Source organism: Bombina bombina, chromosome 5, assembly GCF_027579735.1.
Source record: "Bombina bombina isolate aBomBom1 chromosome 5, aBomBom1.pri, whole genome shotgun sequence".
NCBI lineage: Eukaryota > Metazoa > Chordata > Amphibia > Anura > Bombinatoridae > Bombina > Bombina bombina.
In genome coordinates this window covers 355,565,650-355,574,841 of record NC_069503.1, presented here as the reverse complement: position 1 = coordinate 355,574,841, position 9,192 = coordinate 355,565,650, and the positions used below count along the sequence as shown (strand labels likewise).

General features: G+C 35.7%; 1 pseudogene; it reads left to right on the top strand.

Annotated features, from left to right (window-relative positions):
- The first annotated feature begins 1,275 nt into the window (after positions 1 to 1,275).
- LOC128661841 (uncharacterized) lies at positions 1,276 to 1,450 on the top strand (annotated as a pseudogene).
- The last annotated feature ends 7,742 nt before the right edge of the window (positions 1,451 to 9,192 follow it).

Here is a 9,192-nt window from a genome sequence, read left to right as displayed (position 1 = left end):
TGAAATAAGGGGGCAGTCTGCAAAGGCTTAGATACAAGGTAATCACAGAGGTATAAGGTATCTATACTATAATTGCGTTTGTAATGTCTGTCGCCGTCGGCAGTTGCGCACACATCCTCAAAGGAATTAGAATTGAATATGAGTTGGGGAAGGGCAAAGTGTACTATAAGCAGGAAGTCAGATTATTAAGGCAAATAGCCAAAAATATATGATTCAATATTATGAAAAACTTGACTCCCTGCCACAGATTATGAGTAACAGAACAAAGCACAACTAACAGAGTAATTGTAAAGAATTTACAAATATGGATAGGTAACTCAAATCTGTGTTTTCAATTGAAACTAGGCCCAATGTGTACAAAAAAAATAATAAAAAAAACAAACAAACAAAAAAAAAAAAAAAACAATCATACATACACTAAAATTTATTGGCAAAAAAAAAAGTTAAACCACACACGCATTAGCTAGGACTTGTGAATTAAAAACACATCAACCCAAGTTGAACCATCAATCTAAATAATTGTGGTAATATTCTAAACAGCAGTATATGTAGCAAATATAATGGCTAAGCCCTTACAATCCGAGGGCTAATTAATTTTACAGTTTATAAGTATACCGCTGGAAGTTACCAAGTAAATATTGTTTTGGAACAACGAAGGTGATGCGCGTTTCGCAAAAGAATATTACCACAATTATTTAGATTGATGTTTCAACTTGGGTTGATGTGTTTTTAATTTACAAGTCCTTGCTAATGCGTGTGTGGTTTAACTTATTTTTTGCCAATAAACTTTAGTGTATGTATGATTGTGGTTTTTTTTTTTTAAATTTTATATTTTTTTGTACATATTGGTCCTACTTTCAATTGAAAACACAGATTCTCAAAGGAATGTTGGCAGCACGAGGCAGCTAACAGAATGTTAAGAATTCAAATTGCAGGGTGGTGAAAGAATCCACCGCACTGCCATTTTCGGAATCCACCGGGATGCAGGGAAGGAAAATGGAGCATTACAAAAAAAAACAAAAAAACGCCCGCAATAAGTATTACAAAAAAGAACCACACGCAATAAGTATGAAAAAACACCTAACCACCCACAATAAGTATTAAAAAAAAATTAACCGCCCGCAATAAGTATTTTAAAAAAAAACTAAGCGCCCGCAATAAGTATTTAAAAAAAAACCTAACCGTCCATAGGAAGTATTTAGAAAAAAATAAACTAACCGCCCGCATGAAGTATTAAGAAAAAAAAACAACTACCTAATAAAATTATTAACCCCTATCGCTTCTCGGCCTTTTGGCTAAGATCAAGTGTAGTATCTGTTCTTATCAGTTTAATATCTGGGGGCCATATATTAAATGGATTTTTGAAACAGGGAGATGGAAGAAGAGCTTGCTCTGTCCACTCCATGCATTGACCTGGTATTGCAGTACCTCCAGGACCGGTGCACCAAAAAAAAAAAAATTATTAACCCATAAATCTGCAAACCCCAACATCGCAAACTACCTAATACATCTATTACCTACACCGCCAACCCCCACAATGCAAAAAACTAATTTAATGACTAAGCCCCCTAACCTAACACCCCCTAAATTAACCCCTTTACAACAAAAAAAAATACTACATTACAATAGTATGGATGAAGATAGAAGATGCCGCTTGGATAAAGATGTCTGCCGGTCCGGATGTCCTCTTCTGCCCGGATAGGATGAAGGCTTCTGCCGGTCTGGATGTCCTCTTCTGCCCCATCGGATGAAGACTTCAGCCCAGCTGGGTGAAGATGACTCAAGGTAGGGAGATCTTCAGGGGGGTAGTGTTAGGTTTATTTAAGGGGGGTTTGGGTGGGTTAGAGTAGGGGTATGTGGGTGGTGGGTTTTAATGTTGGGTGGGGTTGTATTTTTTTTTACAGGCAAAAGAGCTGATTACTTTGGGGCATGCCCCGCAAAAAGCCCTTTTAAGGGCTGGTAAAAGAGCTGATTACTTTTTAATTTAGAATAGGGTAGGGACCTTTATTATTTTGGGGGGCTTTTTATTTTATTAGGGGGCTTAGAGTAGTTGTAATTAGCCTAATATTCTTGAAATCTTTTTTTATTTTTTGTAATTTAGTGTTTGTTTGTTTTTGTAATTTAGTTTAGTTTATTTTGATTGTATGTAATTGTAGGTAATTTATTTAATTAATTTATTGATAGTGTAGTGTTAGGTTTAATTGTAACTTAGGTTAGGATTTATTTTACAGGTAATTTTGTAATTATTTTAACTAGGTAGCTATTAAATAGTAAATAACTATTTAATAGCTATTGTACCTAGTTAAATAAATACAACGTTGCCTGTAAAATAAATATTAATCCTAAAATAGCTACAATATAATTATTCGCTATATTGTAGCTATATTAGGGTTTATTTTACAGGTATTTAGTTTTAAATAGGAATACTTTAGTTAATAAGATTTAATTTATTTCGTTAGATTAAAATTATATTTAACTTAGGGGGGTGTTAGGGTTAGGGTTAGACTTAGCTTTAGGGGTTAATACATTTATTATAGTAGCGGCGAGGTCCGGTCAGCAGATTAGGGGTTAATACTTGAAGTTAGGTTGCAGCAATGTTAGGGAGGGAAGATTAGGGGTTAATACTATTTATTATAGTGTTTGCGAGGCGGGAGTGCGGCGGTTTAGGGGTTAAAACATTTATTATAGTGGCGGCGATGTCCGGTCGGCAGATTAGGGGTTAATAAGTGTAGGTAAGGTAGTGGCGACGTTGGGGGGGGCAGATTAGGGCTTAATAAATATTATGTAGGTGTCGGCGATGTTAGGGGCAGCAGATTAGGGGTTCATAGGGATAATGTAGGTGGCGACAATGTGCGGTCGGCAGATTAGGGGTTAAAAATATTTATTATAGTGGCGGCGATGTGGGGGTACCTCGGTTTAGGGGTACATAGGTAGTTTATGTGTGTTAGTGTACTTTAGAGCACTGTAGTTAAGAGCTTCATATACCGGCGTTAGCCCATAAAGCTCTTAACTACAGCCTTTCCATGGGCGCTAGGAGTCTTGTCGGTAGAGGGTGTACCGCTCACTTCAGCCAAGACTCTAAATACCGGCGTTAGGAAGATCCCATTGAAAAGATAGGATACGCAATTGGCGTAAGGGGATCTGCGGTATGGAAAAGTTGCGGCTTGAAATTGAGCGTTAGACCCTTTCCTGCCTGACTCTAAATACCAGCGGGCGGCCAAAAGCAGCGTTAGGACCCCTTAACGCTGCTTTTGACGGCTAACGCAGAACTCTACATGCATTTTATATTAACATTTGTGGCTAGCCTTGCTGTCTGCACATTCAAGCCTTGATTGGCTCCTCCAAATAAGGCAAATGGTGTTGGCTGTTAAAAAAAACAATTGAAGTAAAAAAGGATGTTAATTTATTTTAAAAATATTTCTACTTGGCTGATATGTTGTTCTACAGCAACACAACAAAAATATCTTGTCACTACAAGTTATGTGATGTCTCTTTAAGGGCTTACAGCTATAGGAAATAATATCTTTAGCCATCCTTTCTGACAAGGATTAATAGATAAATATTTTGATATAGCAAACTGAATTGATATTTTTTATTAATTTTTGATTTTCAGAGTTAAAGGGATAGTAAAGTCAAAATTAAACATAAATACATTGGAAAGAGCATGACATTTTAAACAATTTTCCAATTTACTTAATTTATCAATTTGCTTAGTTCTCTTGGTATCCTTTGTTAAAGAGAAATCCTAGGTGAGCTCAGGAGAGTGCACGTGTCTAAAGCCATCTGGCAGCAATGTTTGCAACATTGTTTATAGCAAAGTTATACATAGTTGCAAACACTGCTGCCATAGACTGCTATAGACACGTGCATGCTCCTAAGCTCCTATCAGCCTATCTAAATTTAGTCTTCAACAAAGCAAATTTGATTATAGAAGTAAATTGGAAAGTTGTTAAAATTGCATACCCTATCTGGATCATACAAGTTTAATTTTGAATTAACTTTCCCTTTAAAATATCTTGGTGGAGTCGGTGACCATTTTTCTACAAACAAGTGACACTAATAAGCCTATAGATATAAAACATCAAGGTTAGATTGTAATTTTCATCATTGATAAAGCGTTCGGACTGCAAAACATCAATTTTTTAACTGCAACATATTTTGCAGTGTGAGTCAGAGGTGTTTCATATTTACTTCATTGGCTTATTGGATGTCTAAAGAAGTACATACAAAAGAGTCATGTTATGCTTTGTGTATCAATACATTTTTTTCTGATATTAAAGTAATTGTAAATTTCAGACTTTAAGAATGTTGTAATAAAAAATATATTAGAGTACAAGCAAAGCTGCATAATTCTTTAATTTAAAAAAAGTGTATAGTGTATATTTATTTTATAATAAAACATTTATAATCCTACTTGGTATCTTCTGTTACTTCACCCCCCTTTATTTCCTCTTTTGACTGGGCAGTGGCACCCACTCTCTACATAGGCTTCCTAAAGGCTTTCAAAGGGCTGGACTTCAAGAGTGTCATATGACACTCACACTGATTGGATGTTCATTTGAATTGTCATAAAAAAGAGTTCATCCCAGTGGGCCATCAAAACATTGTAATACAAACATTACTATAGGCATTTAACCCTTTCCATGGATAGATTATAAAAAAAAAGTACACATATACTTTTTTAATGGCAAAGATTACAAATATGGCATTTGATTATGCAAAGTTTACCATCACTTTAATAAAGTAGCTTCCAGGAAATTATTATATGTTCTCTGCTTCTTTTTGTCTCATCATCCAAATCCATATCTGCTGCTTCATCCTAAGTAAGGTGAAATGTTTTAGTCTTTGGTCATTTCCCAATCCAGGCACCTGGATATGAAACCCAACTTTCTAATTTAATTCTATTATCAATTGTCCTTTGTTCTTTTGGTATCCTTTGTTGAAAAAAGATCAGGAGCGTGCATGTGTCTGGAGCACTATAAGGCAGAAGTTTTGCAAGAAGGTTATCCATTTGCAAGTGCACTAGATAGCAGCACTATTTCCTGTCATGTAGTGTTCCAGACACCTACCTAGGTATCTCTTCAGCAAAGAATATCATGGGAATGAAGCAAATTTGATAACAGAAATAACTTTCTTTAATTGCACGCTCTGTCTGAGGGCCTGATATTCAAAACCTCACAGCTCAGGCAAGATATTCTAAGAAGATCCGTGAGTACCATGATGCTCTTAAATGTTTTCTAGAAACACAAATTTTATCTTGAGAAATGTTAATGCTGCTATGTAGTGTTCTTTATGTTAAACAGAGACAGAGAGGTTTTGAATATCAGGCCCTAAATTAAAAAAGAAAATGTTTGAGTTTCATATCCCTTTAAGTCTTTATATTTCACAGCCTCAGAGCTAAATCTTATGGTGGTCCCTCCTCATAGTTACAGTTAAAACACAACTGTCTCTCTAAGGAGCATCTTGTTGGCTATCATACCCAGCTTGGTGCAAATGTATGCGGCAGCCAGGTAGGGACTCTTGCAACAAATAGCAACCTCCTATAGAGTCAATTGGATAAGGACCTGACAGCAGGGGTGTCTATGCTGCATCACTTTCCATGGATTTAACACATGGGTCTTATATCCTTTTAAGTGAAGGGAGGGTGAGGTTATACAACTCAGCTGTCTGACTTGTATTTATACTCTTACAAATATGTACAATGAGTCAGACAAGTAGACTGTTAATGTCCCTTTGTTCCACTGTGAAGCAGCAATGTCATTGAAGAGGACCTTGCCTATTATCCTAGCTTGTGTCCTACGCAGTTATTTTCTCGGTCATCTGCTCTCCTTTAGCTCCTCTCCTGGTCACAAATCGTCATTAAAATGCCAGTACAAATTTTATGCTTGGCAATTATAATATTCAGTTACTAAAGTTAGACAAACATCATTGAAGCAGTCATTTTCAATTTCAGTTTTTATTAAACATTTTCTTATTTATCCTATACAATATATCTGTGCTTTTGGAAGTTGGAAGTATTTTTTGCATTCTTATGAACAATCTATATATAGAATCAAACTGGCAGCAATCTATGTAGGTGAAGTGAGGGAAAATATTAAATTGGGAAAAGAGACTCAGTATATTTAAACCTGTATAGTAAAAGTTCATGATTAATGATATCCCTTGACTTCAGCAATTACCTAAAAAGTAATGCCAGACAAACTGTCGCCGAGATGCCACTCAAACTACAATTATTAGCGTCAAGGTCACAAAATAACAGCAGCCCAGTCTCCATCAGCTGAGGTTCACATATAATTAAAATCCAAGCGGCCAAGGGCAGTCATAACATAAAGTCAGCCAGGTCTTGATTGAGACACCTGTTAATGTCAATGAGTCAGAAAAGGTGTTTTTGCATAGCATGACAATCTTGTTAGTATTAAACCCTGGCTGCTGCTATGCTTTCGCCATCATATTTTTTGTTACAGCTTCTGGAGCTACAGAACGGTAGAATTAAAATCTTTGAAAGTTTTTTTTTTTTCACCATAAACATTGACTACTTTTAAAAATGTTTAAGGGACACTAAACCCAAATCTTTTCTTTAATGATTCAGATAGAGCATGCAATTTTAAACAACTTTTTTATTTACTCCTATTATAAGTTTTTCTTCGTTCTCTTGCTATCTTTATAAAAAAGCAGAAATATGATGGATAGGAGCCAGCACATTTTTGGTTGAGAACCTGGGTTATGCTTGCTTATAGGTGGCTAAATGTAGCCACCAATAAGTAACCACTATGCAGGGTGCTAACTCTAAAATGGGCTGGCTCCTAAGCTTTAAATTCCTGCTTTTTAAATAAAGATAGCAAGAGATCAAAGAGAAATTGATAGTAGGAGTAAATAAGAAAGTTGCTTAAAACTGGATCCTCTATCTGAATCATTAAAGAACAATTTTGGGTTTAGTGTCCCTTTAAGTTTTCTTCTGCATTAACATTTCTTCTGCATTAACATTTCTTCTGCATTAACATTGGCATAGAGACCTTCCTTTCCATGTACCTCTCCAAAACATAGTAATCACTAATTTTGATTCCAACAGGAATAAAGCCTAGATACCTAAATGCTCTGATTACCCCTCCCAATGCTTTTCACCCTCCTTAATTACTCCCCAATGCAACATCACACAGTCCCCAAAGGTCCCCTTACATTTTCCCCAGCATAAACTGCCTTGCACATTAGATCCCCAGTTCAACCTTCCTCACACATAAGAACCCTAACTTTATCACCTAAGGGAACAGTATTTAAAATACTTACACCAAACTTATTGACATACTTTTCACCCCAGTTATGTCTATGTTCAGCCTCTCCACGTGATGTGCTCAGAGGTGTGAATGTGTGTGTCTATCTATCTATCTATCTATCTATCTATCTATCTATCTATCTATCTAGCTATCTGTAATATATATATATGCAAACTCGCAAACAATGACAAATGACACCATATTTAAAGTTCAAATAAAGTCTTTCAGATGATAAATATGATATATTACAAATATTAGTCTTTCCTGATATTCCCAGGACATACTTGATCCCAGGACATACTTGAAAACAAGAGAAATCTCAATGTATCCATCCTGGTAAAATATTTTATAAATAAATAAATATATAACAGTCATAAGGTTTTTTCTTTCAGTTCAATCCTATGATTTTCAACCAGTGGAAATAAAATGTGGATTTGCGGCTGCTTCTTATTATAGGGATATCCTCCGGTACCGGTCAGAGTAAGGTAGATTCTAATATAAGAGAAAGAAGAACACAAAGCAGCTCCACATAGTGCAGAGAGTTTTAATCTTTGAATTAAAAGACAAACAAACAGATAGCCTGCAGGGTTTCTATTCACAATGTAAAACCTCAACAGAAATGAGGTATGATCAGTGTATTTAAAATAGATTAAGTGCTGATTTGCCTAGTATATCAGATCTCCCTCTGTGGGTCGGTGTGGGCCAGATGGTATGCTTTAAAAACCCAAGGATTGTTTCAACGTATGAGGCTGCAATTATGTATACCGATGTCCAGTAATTCTTCACCGGCACCCGGGAGACACAGGTGTAGCTGGTACGTACCGCTGCAACTCAACCATTAGAGATGATGTAAGATGGGTGTGGCCTTACACACCGATTTTTAAGAGGATTCTAATTTGTATTTACTACTTCTACATTGAACCTCTCCTGCTAAACAATTCAGTTTGTACAGTTTTCATTTTGCATTTGTTCATTTGAACACCTAGATAAGGAACTTTAAAACATTTATTTTGCTTTCAAACTTCCATTCCATTTTTCTACACTTCCTATTGGATAAAGCAAGGACCAGCACAGCTCCAGCTACACCAACCAGTAAAGCCTAACCTTGACTGACAGTTCCAGCAGCTAATCAGCAGACTCACCTTCTATTTTCACGGGAGTAAACACAGGAATAATTTGGAAATCTGCAGGCTTGTTAACCTCTCTCTCTACACAGCTTTTGCAAGTTAAAAGATACAGATATCATAAAGACAATGGTAAGAATGAAAGTTTTTACTATTTTAAAATATAACTGCATTGCCTAATACCTCACCCAAACACAAGTCTATTTGTATATAGGCTCTGGGAAGAGTACCATGCAGCAACTAATGGTTTAACTTTTAAAGGGAGAGCAATATATATGCTGAAACCATATTCAGTAGCTGAAGTGTTCATACACGCATTGTTTGTTACAACCCCATGGGAGATGTCACCTGATTATACATTCTTTATGTGCTCATTAATTCTTCTCTTTAGGTTTTTTTTCCTTCTACCAATATATTGTTTGTGACATTCTAAAATATATACTACAAATTAAGATTGGCAGTTCAGGGTGGATTGAATTATAAATGATTTATCTGTGGAAGTGGATTCTACATTCTTATATTAGGATCTATGTGTTTTCAGAAACTACAATTTTTTCTTTTGCATCTATTAAAGCCATTATTCCTTTTGTCAATACAGTTGTTCCTTTGGGAAATATTATTTTATCTGCTTGGTGCAACAATATCCCTTAAGTTTCTATTCTTCCTGAATACAACTTTCGGTTTTGTCTCTAGAAGGCTTCCCAGAATGGGATCATCTGCCAGAATAGGCTGGTGCCTTTTTATTATTTTTTTCTATTTTGCTTGCTTTATTGAAATATTTAGTTAAGAACTGTCAG